We start from the raw sequence: 13,760 nt of genomic DNA on the forward strand, positions 1-13,760 counted from the left end.
CCGAAACCTGACCACTAATCGAGGCAGGCTTCTGTGGTAGAAACAGGCCCATATGTATGGTAGACCTGTTGTTTTTGTGACGCTCCGAAACCTGACCACTAATCGAGGCAGGCTTCTGTGGTAGAAACAGGCCCATATGTATGGTAGACCTGTTGTTTTTGTGACGCTCCGAAACCTGACCACTAATCGAGGCAGGCTTCTGTGGTAGAAACAGGCCCATATGTATGGTAGACCTGTTGTTTTTGTGACGCTCCGAAACCTGACCACTAATCGAGGCAGGCTTCTGTGGTAGAAACAGGCCCATATGTATGGTAGACCTGTTGTTTTTGTGACGCTCCGAAACCTGACCACTAATCGAGGCAGGCTTCTGTGGTAGAAACAGGCCCATATGTATGGTAGACCTGTTGTTTTTGTGACGCTCCGAAACCTGACCACTAATCGAGGCAGGCTTCTGTGGTAGAAACAGGCCCATATGTATGGTAGACCTGTTGTTTTTGTGACGCTCCGAAACCTGACCACTAATCGAGGCAGGCTTCTGTGGTAGAAACAGGCCCATATGTATGGTAGACCTGTTGTTTTTGTGACGCTCCGAAACCTGACCACTAATCGAGGCAGGCTTCTGTGGTAGAAACAGGCCCATATGTATGGTAGACCTGTTGTTTTTGTGACGCTCCGAAACCTGACCACTAATCGAGGCAGGCTTCTGTGGTAGAAACAGGCCCATATGTATGGTAGACCTGTTGTTTTTGTGACGCTCCGAAACCTGACCACTAATCGAGGCAGGCTTCTGTGGTAGAAACAGGCCCATATGTATGGTAGACCTGTTGTTTTTGTGACGCTCCGAAACCTGACCACTAATCGAGGCAGGCTTCTGTGGTAGAAACAGGCCCATATGTATGGTAGACCTGTTGTTTTTGTGACGCTCCGAAACCTGACCACTAATCGAGGCAGGCTTCTGTGGTAGAAACAGGCCCATATGTATGGTAGACCTGTTGTTTTTGTGACGCTCCGAAACCTGACCACTAATCGAGGCAGGCTTCTGTGGTAGAAACAGGCCCATATGTATGGTAGACCTGTTGTTTTTGTGACGCTCCGAAACCTGACCACTAATCGAGGCAGGCTTCTGTGGTAGAAACAGGCCCATATGTATGGTAGACCTGTTGTTTTTGTGACGCTCCGAAACCTGACCACTAATCGAGGCAGGCTTCTGTGGTAGAAACAGGCCCATATGTATGGTAGACCTGTTGTTTTTGTGACGCTCCGAAACCTGACCACTAATCGAGGCAGGCTTCTGTGGTAGAAACAGGCCCATATGTATGGTAGACCTGTTGTTTTTGTGACGCTCCGAAACCTGACCACTAATCGAGGCAGGCTTCTGTGGTAGAAACAGGCCCATATGTATGGTAGACCTGTTGTTTTTGTGACGCTCCGAAACCTGACCACTAATCGAGGCAGGCTTCTGTGGTAGAAACAGGCCCATATGTATGGTAGACCTGTTGTTTTTGTGACGCTCCGAAACCTGACCACTAATCGAGGCAGGCTTCTGTGGTAGAAACAGGCCCATATGTATGGTAGACCTGTTGTTTTTGTGACGCTCCGAAACCTGACCACTAATCGAGGCAGGCTTCTGTGGTAGAAACAGGCCCATATGTATGGTAGACCTGTTGTTTTTGTGACGCTCCGAAACCTGACCACTAATCGAGGCAGGCTTCTGTGGTAGAAACAGGCCCATATGTATGGTAGACCTGTTGTTTTTGTGACGCTCCGAAACCTGACCACTAATCGAGGCAGGCTTCTGTGGTAGAAACAGGCCCATATGTATGGTAGACCTGTTGTTTTTGTGACGCTCCGAAACCTGACCACTAATCGAGGCAGGCTTCTGTGGTAGAAACAGGCCCATATGTATGGTAGACCTGTTGTTTTTGTGACGCTCCGAAACCTGACCACTAATCGAGGCAGGCTTCTGTGGTAGAAACAGGCCCATATGTATGGTAGACCTGTTGTTTTTGTGACGCTCCGAAACCTGACCACTAATCGAGGCAGGCTTCTGTGGTAGAAACAGGCCCATATGTATGGTAGACCTGTTGTTTTTGTGACGCTCCGAAACCTGACCACTAATCGAGGCAGGCTTCTGTGGTAGAAACAGGCCCATATGTATGGTAGACCTGTTGTTTTTGTGACGCTCCGAAACCTGACCACTAATCGAGGCAGGCTTCTGTGGTAGAAACAGGCCCATATGTATGGTAGACCTGTTGTTTTTGTGACGCTCCGAAACCTGACCACTAATCGAGGCAGGCTTCTGTGGTAGAAACAGGCCCATATGTATGGTAGACCTGTTGTTTTTGTGACGCTCCGAAACCTGACCACTAATCGCGGCAGGCTTCTGTGGTAGAAACAGGCCCATATGTATGGTAGACCTGTTGTTTTTGTGACGCTCCGAAACCTGACCACTAATCGAGGCAGGCTTCTGTGGTAGAAACAGGCCCATATGTATGGTAGACCTGTTGTTTTTGTGACGCTCCGAAACCTGACCACTAATCGCGGCAGGCTTCTGTGGTAGAAACAGGCCCATATGTATGGTAGACCTGTTGTTTTTGTGACGCTCCGAAACCTGACCACTAATCGAGGCAGGCTTCTGTGGTAGAAACAGGCCCATATGTATGGTAGACCTGTTGTTTTTGTGACGCTCCGAAACCTGACCACTAATCGAGGCAGGCTTCTGTGGTAGAAACAGGCCCATATGTATGGTAGACCTGTTGTTTTTGTGACGCTCCGAAACCTGACCACTAATCGAGGCAGGCTTCTGTGGTAGAAACAGGCCCATATGTATGGTAGACCTGTTGTTTTTGTGACGCTCCGAAACCTGACCACTAATCGAGGCAGGCTTCTGTGGTAGAAACAGGCCCATATGTATGGTAGACCTGTTGTTTTTGTGACGCTCCGAAACCTGACCACTAATCGAGGCAGGCTTCTGTGGTAGAAACAGGCCCATATGTATGGTAGACCTGTTGTTTTTGTGACGCTCCGAAACCTGACCACTAATCGCGGCAGGCTTCTGTGGTAGAAACAGGCCCATATGTATGGTAGACCTGTTGTTTTTGTGACGCTCCGAAACCTGACCACTAATCGAGGCAGGCTTCTGTGGTAGAAACAGGCCCATATGTATGGTAGACCTGTTGTTTTTGTGACGCTCCGAAACCTGACCACTAATCGAGGCAGGCTTCTGTGGTAGAAACAGGCCCATATGTATGGTAGACCTGTTGTTTTTGTGACGCTCCGAAACCTGACCACTAATCGAGGCAGGCTTCTGTGGTAGAAACAGGCCCATATGTATGGTAGACCTGTTGTTTTTGTGACGCTCCGAAACCTGACCACTAATCGAGGCAGGCTTCTGTGGTAGAAACAGGCCCATATGTATGGTAGACCTGTTGTTTTTGTGACGCTCCGAAACCTGACCACTAATCGAGGCAGGCTTCTGTGGTAGAAACAGGCCCATATGTATGGTAGACCTGTTGTTTTTGTGACGCTCCGAAACCTGACCACTAATCGAGGCAGGCTTCTGTGGTAGAAACAGGCCCATATGTATGGTAGACCTGTTGTTTTTGTGACGCTCCGAAACCTGACCACTAATCGAGGCAGGCTTCTGTGGTAGAAACAGGCCCATATGTATGGTAGACCTGTTGTTTTTGTGACGCTCCGAAACCTGACCACTAATCGCGGCAGGCTTCTGTGGTAGAAACAGGCCCATATGTATGGTAGACCTGTTGTTTTTGTGACGCTCCGAAACCTGACCACTAATCGCGGCAGGCTTCTGTGGTAGAAACAGGCCCATATGTATGGTAGACCTGTTGTTTTTGTGACGCTCCGAAACCTGACCACTAATCGCGGCAGGCTTCTGTGGTAGAAACAGGCCCATATGTATGGTAGACCTGTTGTTTTTGTGACGCTCCGAAACCTGACCACTAATCGAGGCAGGCTTCTGTGGTAGAAACAGGCCCATATGTATGGTAGACCTGTTGTTTTTGTGACGCTCCGAAACCTGACCACTAATCGAGGCAGGCTTCTGTGGTAGAAACAGGCCCATATGTATGGTAGACCTGTTGTTTTTGTGACGCTCCGAAACCTGACCACTAATCGAGGCAGGCTTCTGTGGTAGAAACAGGCCCATATGTATGGTAGACCTGTTGTTTTTGTGACGCTCCGAAACCTGACCACTAATCGAGGCAGGCTTCTGTGGTAGAAACAGGCCCATATGTATGGTAGACCTGTTGTTTTTGTGACGCTCCGAAACCTGACCACTAATCGAGGCAGGCTTCTGTGGTAGAAACAGGCCCATATGTATGGTAGACCTGTTGTTTTTGTGACGCTCCGAAACCTGACCACTAATCGAGGCAGGCTTCTGTGGTAGAAACAGGCCCATATGTATGGTAGACCTGTTGTTTTTGTGACGCTCCGAAACCTGACCACTAATCGAGGCAGGCTTCTGTGGTAGAAACAGGCCCATATGTATGGTAGACCTGTTGTTTTTGTGACGCTCCGAAACCTGACCACTAATCGCGGCAGGCTTCTGTGGTAGAAACAGGCCCATATGTATGGTAGACCTGTTGTTTTTGTGACGCTCCGAAACCTGACCACTAATCGAGGCAGGCTTCTGTGGTAGAAACAGGCCCATATGTATGGTAGACCTGTTGTTTTTGTGACGCTCCGAAACCTGACCACTAATCGCGGCAGGCTTCTGTGGTAGAAACAGGCCCATATGTATGGTAGACCTGTTGTTTTTGTGACGCTCCGAAACCTGACCACTAATCGCGGCAGGCTTCTGTGGTAGAAACAGGCCCATATGTATGGTAGACCTGTTGTTTTTGTGACGCTCCGAAACCTGACCACTAATCGAGGCAGGCTTCTGTGGTAGAAACAGGCCCATATGTATGGTAGACCTGTTGTTTTTGTGACGCTCCGAAACCTGACCACTAATCGAGGCAGGCTTCTGTGGTAGAAACAGGCCCATATGTATGGTAGACCTGTTGTTTTTGTGACGCTCCGAAACCTGACCACTAATCGAGGCAGGCTTCTGTGGTAGAAACAGGCCCATATGTATGGTAGACCTGTTGTTTTTGTGACGCTCCGAAACCTGACCACTAATCGAGGCAGGCTTCTGTGGTAGAAACAGGCCCATATGTATGGTAGACCTGTTGTTTTTGTGACGCTCCGAAACCTGACCACTAATCGAGGCAGGCTTCTGTGGTAGAAACAGGCCCATATGTATGGTAGACCTGTTGTTTTTGTGACGCTCCGAAACCTGACCACTAATCGAGGCAGGCTTCTGTGGTAGAAACAGGCCCATATGTATGGTAGACCTGTTGTTTTTGTGACGCTCCGAAACCTGACCACTAATCGAGGCAGGCTTCTGTGGTAGAAACAGGCCCATATGTATGGTAGACCTGTTGTTTTTGTGACGCTCCGAAACCTGACCACTAATCGAGGCAGGCTTCTGTGTAGAAACAGGTATGATGGTAACAGGCCCATATGTATGGTAGACCTGTTGTTTTTGTGACGCTCCGAAACCTGACCACTAATCGAGGCAGGCTTCTGTGGTAGAAACAGGCCCATATGTATGGTAGACCTGTTGTTTTTGTGACGCTCCGAAACCTGACCACTAATCGAGGCAGGCTTCTGTGGTAGAAACAGGCCCATATGTATGGTAGACCTGTTGTTTTTGTGACGCTCCGAAACCTGACCACTAATCGAGGCAGGCTTCTGTGGTAGAAACAGGCCCATATGTATGGTAGACCTGTTGTTTTTGTGACGCTCCGAAACCTGACCACTAATCGCGGCAGGCTTCTGTGGTAGAAACAGGCCCATATGTATGGTAGACCTGTTGTTTTTGTGACGCTCCGAAACCTGACCACTAATCGAGGCAGGCTTCTGTGGTAGAAACAGGCCCATATGTATGGTAGACCTGTTGTTTTTGTGACGCTCCGAAACCTGACCACTAATCGAGGCAGGCTTCTGTGGTAGAAACAGGCCCATATGTATGGTAGACCTGTTGTTTTTGTGACGCTCCGAAACCTGACCACTAATCGAGGCAGGCTTCTGTGGTAGAAACAGGCCCATATGTATGGTAGACCTGTTGTTTTTGTGACGCTCCGAAACCTGACCACTAATCGCGGCAGGCTTCTGTGGTAGAAACAGGCCCATATGTATGGTAGACCTGTTGTTTTTGTGACGCTCCGAAACCTGACCACTAATCCGAAACCTGACCACTAATCGCGGCAGGCTTCTGTGGTAGAAACAGGCCCATATGTATGGTAGACCTGTTGTTTTTGTGACGCTCCGAAACCTGACCACTAATCGCGGCAGGCTTCTGTGGTAGAAACAGGCCCATATGTATGGTAGACCTGTTGTTTTTGTGACGCTCCGAAACCTGACCACTAATCGCGGCAGGCTTCTGTGGTAGAAACAGGCCCATATGTATGGTAGACCTGTTGTTTTTGTGACGCTCCGAAACCTGACCACTAATCGAGGCAGGCTTCTGTGGTAGAAACAGGCCCATATGTATGGTAGACCTGTTGTTTTTGTGACGCTCCGAAACCTGACCATAAAATCCTATACGTACAATAGTCTACACATCAATACAAAATATCTAGAAGTAATAGAAAACAATAGATTTTGTTTCTAAGCATCCAGATTCTGAATCGCATATAAACTCAACAACCATATCCTTCACATATAAATTTGGACAAACTATCTAGAACTAAAAATACAACAGTGTCCTGTACATATAATTGTCAGTACATATAATCAACAAGTTAATTAGAAATTCGTTTTAATACATATTTACAGCTGTTGTACCAATTTCTGTGGAGAGCATCAGGATGATACCTGTACAGAAGTATTTTCTTCAGACCTAGCTCTGGGCGAGTAAAATAATTCGCCAAATTGTCTAGTAAACTTCAAAAATTGCAGAAATTGTCAGTTATTTTCAAAAAAATGTCAATTATTACATGAAATTATTTCGCCAAACTAAATAAAAATTCGCAAAATGCTTTCAAAATTGGCAAATTTGGTGAGTGCCAGAGCTAGCCTTGTTGTTATTGAGCAGTAATTCATGGCCATGCAAACTGGCATAAACATAATGTATAAGCTGTTCTATTCGATTCTCAACTTATTTTCGTGTACCCATGTAAGGGTCACGCATGCTGTCCTGAGCACACATCTCAGCTATGCGTCTGTCCAGGATAGTGGGTTAATTGTTAGTGAGATAGAAGAGGGTGTAGTAAGACAAGATAGAATAGGATGTAGTGGTCTAACACCTACCCACTGAGTCATTAAATCCTCGCTCTGGGTGAGAGCCAGTACCTACCAGACTTATGTCCGATGGCTTAACCACAAAAATAAAGTTTGTTTTATTTAACGACGCCACTAGAGAACATTGATTTTTTTTATCTTATCATCGGCTGTTGGACGTCAAACATATGGTCATTCTGACACTGTTTTTTTTTTAGAGGAAACCCGCTGTTACCACATAGGCTACTCTTTTATGACAGGCAGCAAGGGATCTTTTATTTGCGCTTCCCACAGGCAGGAGAGCACAAACCATGGCCTTTGTTGAACCAGTTATGGATCACTGGTCGGTGCAAGTGGTTTACACCTACCCATTGGGCCTTGTGGAGCACTCACTCAGGGTTTGGAGTCGGTATCTGGATTAAAAATCACATGCCTCGACTGGGATCCGAACCCAGTACCTACCAGCCTGTAGACCGATGGCCTAACCACAACATCACCGAGGCCGGTGTGTATAAGCTGTGTGTAAGTAGCGTTGCAACAACAGAGATGAAAGTGGTTTAATTTGGTAAGATTACTTTCCAAATTGCACAATGGCCTCAAATGGCAGCCCACATTCAGAATGTATGCAAAGTATCGGCCAAAACCACATCTTGTGTTTTGTATAGAGAATATGGAACATTTTGGATTAACAGTGGGAAAAACTGGAAACACTGTAAAGATAAAACAGATCTGGAATTCTGGATAAATCTGGAAAATTTTCTTCTTTGCAACAAGATCATTGAACTCAAAATATTATGATAGCAGTTCTATTCCAGACTGGCACGATATTATATATATATATATATATATATTTTTAAAAAGAAGAAAAAAATCTTATGATTACAAACATGGATATGGGATACGATACTCATTGCAAACTAAAAGTTAAAATTACCACTGTATCATAATACCAAATCCAATCAACTTTGTGAAATCAACATACAACCAATTCTGGGTATCCTGTTCTTAAAACCCTCTCCTCATCTTTTAATTGTTTTCCATTAGAATGCCCTTTTGACAAGTTAATCCATGTGCCCTTTTTCAGTTAGCACCCCCCCCCCCCCCACCCCTTCCCCCAATAGTTCCAGGGTCCACTCCTGCTTAACAATACATGGTATATGCAAATTTTGTTTTTCTCTTAATATTTTTAAAATTATTGTTGCCCCAGAGATCTCTCCATAGATGTCAGTGTTAGACCCAGAAATCATTATTTTACACAATATAACACACAATATATACATGTATATAAATTACAATCAACAATATCAAGAATTCATTCTAACAAATGAACCCACTGCGTATAGTGTACATAATTATATTAGTCAAAATGGATCCAAAGCATAAATTAAAAAAATAATAATAAAAAAGTGAATTATAAACGGTAGAGAGAGTAAAGAATGGAAGAAAATCCCTATTTCCATTGCTTGTTGGCCATAGTGGTATCGGGGAACAGCCTTCTTGGATGGTGATGAGTAAAAATGGATGAGCTTTTAATAGCTACTTCTTATTTCACATAAAGGCTTCATTTTAAACAATGGCCTGTTGTAAAGGAAATATTTCAAAAAGGTCTTTTAAGATTCAGTAATTGTAAAGCTTGTTTACATTTAAGTAATTCAAAATATATTATTAGGAGTTAACTGGCATTTCAAAGATGAACTTTTTATTCAACTTTTGAGAGCAGATAACTTTATGTTCAATTTATGATATGAGGGAAGATTTGAACTTTATGTTCAACTTATGAGGGCAAATTTTAACTGTATGTTCAACTTGTAAGGGCGATATTCTTATCCTTATATGATACCGTTTTCTCAATTCAAAGTAACAGAAAAAAATATATAATAAAAAGGAATCATTCTCACTGACAAATGTAGAGAAAAGGTCTCATCCATCTTTACTCGTTTTGTTTTCTGCAGTTTTAACTGCTCACAAACCAGGGCCCCATTCCACGAAGCGATTTTAGCACTAAGATCACCTTAGTGCATAAAGTAGCTATGCACTTAAGGTGATCTTAGGGTTAAGATCGTTTTGTGGAACGGGGCCCTGGCCAAGTAAGGGTTCGATATGGAGATGGACAGAGAGAAGAAAGTTGCCAGAAAGGAGGCAAATTAAGAGAGAGAGAGAGAGAGAGAGAGAGAGAGAGAGAGAGAGAGAGAGAGAGAGAGAGAGAGAGAGAGAGAGAGAGAGAGAGAGGGGGGGTGGGGGGTGGGGTTCGGGGGTCAGTTATAGTGTTCTTACTTGCACAACCAATCGAAGTCTGTGAACGGCCAAGCTTTGAAATGTTGGACGATGCTTGCTGTAGATTACGGAATTACAAAAATCGCAAGTGTACAAAAGGGATAAAGGGGCAGTTTGTGTTCGGAAATGTTGGTTGCCCGGCGGACAACTTAATTGTAAATTTTACTTGTCCGAGCAAGTGTTTACCCATCTGGGGTGAGCGGACGAGTACTTTGGGCCAGCCCTGGGCCCTGTAACACAAAGCACTTGTAACACTTACCTCAGACGTACGCCACACATTATGTATGGTGTACGTCTGACGCAAGTGTTACGAGTGCTTTATGTTACCGGGCCCAGGAGTAGCAAAAGTAGATTCTGCGAGAGATAACTGAATAATAATAACGGTAGTACTATTTACAAACACACAAACAGATGTACATGCACACATACCATTTATTTGTATAAAATGGATTCTATATAATACATAGCAGACAAAAAAAAGTATAAACATAAAATCCTATACGTACAATAGTCTACACTTCAATGCAAAATATCTAGAATTAATAGAAAACAACAGATTTTCTTTCTAAACATCCAGATTCTGAATCGCACATAAACTCAACAACCATATCCTTCACATATAAATTTGGACAAACTATCTAGAACTAAAAATACAACAGTGTCCTGTACATATAATTTTGTCAGTACATATAATCAACAAGTTAATTAGAAATTCGTTTTAATACATATTTACAGCTGTTGTACCAATTTCTGTAGAGAGCATCAGGATGATACCTGTACAGAAGTATTTTCTTCAGAGCTAGCTCTGGGCGAGTAAAACAATTCGCCAAATTGTCTAGTAAACTTCAAAAATTGCAGAAATTGTCAGTTATTTTCAAAAAAATGTCAATTATTACTTAGAGAATAACTAACGAGCTATGAGGAATTACGGATTATTTGTCCCGAGTGAATTAATGTTTTACAGTAGTAATAGTTTGACCGATAAATGGAATCATGAATGAACAAAAAGTAGTCCCGGCAGTATGTAATTGCCAATCAAATCTTGTCTTTTTAAAGCCAGCCAATCAGTGACTGTAGAAGCAATCTGCACACTGTGCAGAGATCGAAAAAATATTACCCCGTATATTTGAGCCTATATGGGTAATAAATGAAATTATTTCGCCAAACTAAAATAAAATTCGCAAAATGCTTTTAAAATTGGCAAATTTGGCGAGTGCCAGAGCTAGCCCGTTGTTATTGAGCAGTAAACCATGACCATGCAAACTGGCATAAACATAATGTATAAGCTGTTCTATTCTATTCTCAACTTATTTTCGTGCTTATACCCATGTATGGTTCACGCACGCTGTCCTGGGCACACATCTCAGCCGTGCGTCTGTCCAGGATAGTGGGTTAATTGTTAGTGAGATAGAAGAGGGTGTAGTAAGACCAGATAGAATAGGGTGTAGTGGTCCGACACCTACCCATTGAGTCATTAGATCCTCGCTCTGGGGGAGCAAACTGGCATAAACATAATGTATAAGCTGTTCTTTCTATTCTCAACTTATTTTCGTGCTTATACCCCATGTATGGTTCACGCACGCTGTCCTGGGCACACATCTCAGCTATGTGTCTGTCCAGGATAGTGGGTTAATTGTTAGTGAGATAGAAGAGGGTGTAGTAAGACCAGATAGAATAGGATGTAGTGGTCTGACACCTACCCACTGAGTCATTAAATCCTCGCTCTGGGTGAGAGCCAGTACCTACCAGACTTATGTCCGATGGCTTAACCACAACATCACCGAGGCCGGTGTGTATAAGCTGTGTTTAGTAGCCTTGCAACAACAGTAAAAAAGTAGTTTGTTTTATTTAACGCCACTGGAGCACATTGATTTTTTTTATCTTATCATCGGCTATTGGACGTCAAACATATGGTCATTCTGACACTGGTTTATTTAGAGGAAACCCGCTGTCGCCACATAGGCTACTCTTTTACGACAGGCAGCAAAGGATCTTTTATTTGCGCTTCCCACAGGCAGGATAGCACAAATCATGGCCTTTGTTGAACCAGTTATGGATCACTGGTCGGTGCAAGTGGTTTACACCTACCCATTGGGCCTTGTGGAGCACTCACTCAGGGTTTGGAGTCGGTATCTGGATTAAAAATCACATGCCTCGACTGGGATCCGAACCCAATACCTACCAGCCTGTAGACCAATGGCCTAACCACAACATCACCGAGACCGGTGTGTATAAGCTGTGTGTAAGTAGCATTGCAACAACAGAGATGAAAGTGGTTTAATTTGTTAAGATTACTTTCCAAATTGCACCATGGTCTAAAATGGCAGCCCACATTCAGAATGTATGCAAAACATCGGCCAAAACCACATCTTATGTTTTGTACAGAGAATATAGAACATTTTGGATTAACAGTAGGAAAACCTGGAAACACTCTAAAGATGAAACAAATCTGGAATTCTGGATAAACTTTCATCTTTGAAACAAGATCATTGAACTCAAAACATTATGAAAGCGGTTCTATTCTAGACTGGTATGATTATATTATATTTTAAAAAGGGGAGAAAAATGCCTTATGATATGGATATGAGATACGATACCGATTGCAAACTGAAAGTTAAAATTACCAATGTATCATAATACCAAATCCAATCTACTTTGTGAAATCAACATACAGCCAAATCTGGGTATCCCGTTCTTAAAACCCTCTCATCTTTTAATTGGTTTCCATTGGGATGCCCTTTTGACAAATTAATCCATGTGACCTTTTTCAGTTATCACCCCTACCCCACCCCAATATTTATTATTATTATTGCCCCAGAGATCTCTCCATAAATGTCAATGTTAAACCCAGAAATCATTATTTTACATAATATAACACACATTATATACATGTATATAAATTACAATCAACAATATCAAGAATTCATTCTAACAAATGAACCCACTGTGTATAGTGTACATAATTATATTAGTCAAAATGGATCCAAAGCATAAATTAAAAAATAATGATATAAAAGTGAATTATAAACAGGTAGAGAGAAAAGAATGGCAGAAAATCCCTATTTCCGTTGCTTGTTGGCCATAGTGGTATCAGGGACAAGCCTTGGATGGTGATGAGTAAAAATGGATGAGCCTTTAACAGCTACTTCTTATTTCTCATAAAGGCTTCATTTTAAACAATGACCTGTTCTAAAGAAAACATTTCAAAAAGGTATTTTATGGCTCAGTAATTGTAAAGCTTGTTTACATTTAAGTAATTCAAATTTTATTATTAGGAGTTAACTGGCATTTCAAAGACTTGAACTTTATATTCAAACTTATGAGGGCAGATTTTAACTTTTTATTCAATTTTTGAGGGTGGATTTTTAACTTAAGAGGGCGGATTTGAACTTTGAACACAGATAACTTTATGTTCAATTTATGATATGAGGGAAGATTTGAACTTTATGTTCAACTTATGAGGGCAAATTTTAACTGTATGTTCAACTTGTAAGGGCGATATTCTTATCCTTATATGATACCGTTTTCTCAATTCAAAGTAACAGAAAAAAATATATAATAAAAAGGAATCATTCTCACTGACAAATGTAGAGAAAAGGTCTCATCCATCTTTACTCGTTTTGTTTTCCGCAGTTTTAACTGCTCACAAACCACGGCCCCATTCCACAAAGCGATTTTAGCACTAAGATCACCTTAGTGCATAAAGTAGCTATGCACTTAGGGCTAAGATCGTTTTGTGGAACGGGGCCCTGGCCAAGTAAGGGCTCGATATGGAGATGGACAGAGAGAGAGAGAGAGAGAGAGAGAGAGAGAGAGAGAGAGAGAGAGAGAGAGAGAGAGAGAGAGAGAGAGAGAGAGAGAGAGAGAGAGAGAGAGAGGGGGGGGGGGGGGCAATGGGATATAAAAACAACTAAAAGCGCACCAAAAAAAGAACAACCAACTGATTGACACCATTGCAAAACTATACTGACATCCAAAAAGACCCTTTACAAGGCATGAAATTGTATTATAGAAAACAAACAGTATGATGTGATATGAACATATCGTGAAGTTCAACATCTAAACGTCACTATGCGTGTCGTGATACATGCTAAGTGATCATAAGGTGGTTTCTAAATTAGTTCTTTTTGATTAGCAACAATATTTATCAAATTATTCAAATATTATGTATGTAAACCTACTTTTGGATGCCAGTATTG

The sequence above is a fragment of the Gigantopelta aegis genome, chromosome 2 (genome assembly GCF_016097555.1).
Source record: "Gigantopelta aegis isolate Gae_Host chromosome 2, Gae_host_genome, whole genome shotgun sequence".
NCBI lineage: Eukaryota > Metazoa > Mollusca > Gastropoda > Neomphalida > Peltospiridae > Gigantopelta > Gigantopelta aegis.